Below are 513 nucleotides of genomic sequence, written 5' to 3'. Positions count from 1 at the left end.
TAGGCGTAACGGGAGAGCGATATGCGCCGGCCCAGTCGGGGAGACCCGCCTGTGCGTTCCCTCGACGTTTTGCCGCTGTTAGGTAGATAGGAACCCTCACAGGAGGTCCCCGGGGAGAGTCCAACCCACGGCCGTGTTGGGTTTGTGGTGTATGCAGCGTTGCGAGGAGAGTCCAACCCACGGCCCATTCACCACAAACCCAACACGGGCCCAAGAACGAGGCACTAGGTCGCCACACCGACTCCCCTGCACGGAATCCTCAAAAAACAAAAAGACTCCCCTGCACGGTGCACCCGGGGCACGGAGTATACACTCGCTCATGTTCTCCTCAAGAGGTGTGGCCCACATGTCGGGGAGGAAACGGTGCACGGACCAGGTCCACAGAAACGGCAACCCTTCCTCCAGGCTTCAGCCAGTTTTTGGCGGGAAGAATTGGCGCCAAGCCGCCGCCACCTTCCCGCCAACAATACCCCCCCTGCCCCTTTCATCCCCAACCCGAAACCCTTGCCTCTC

This window comes from Triticum dicoccoides, chromosome 1B, assembly GCF_002162155.2.
Source record: "Triticum dicoccoides isolate Atlit2015 ecotype Zavitan chromosome 1B, WEW_v2.0, whole genome shotgun sequence".
Taxonomy (NCBI): Eukaryota; Viridiplantae; Streptophyta; class Magnoliopsida; order Poales; family Poaceae; genus Triticum; species Triticum dicoccoides.
The sequence above is the reverse complement of the archived record's forward strand: the minus strand, read 5'-3'. Positions refer to the sequence as shown.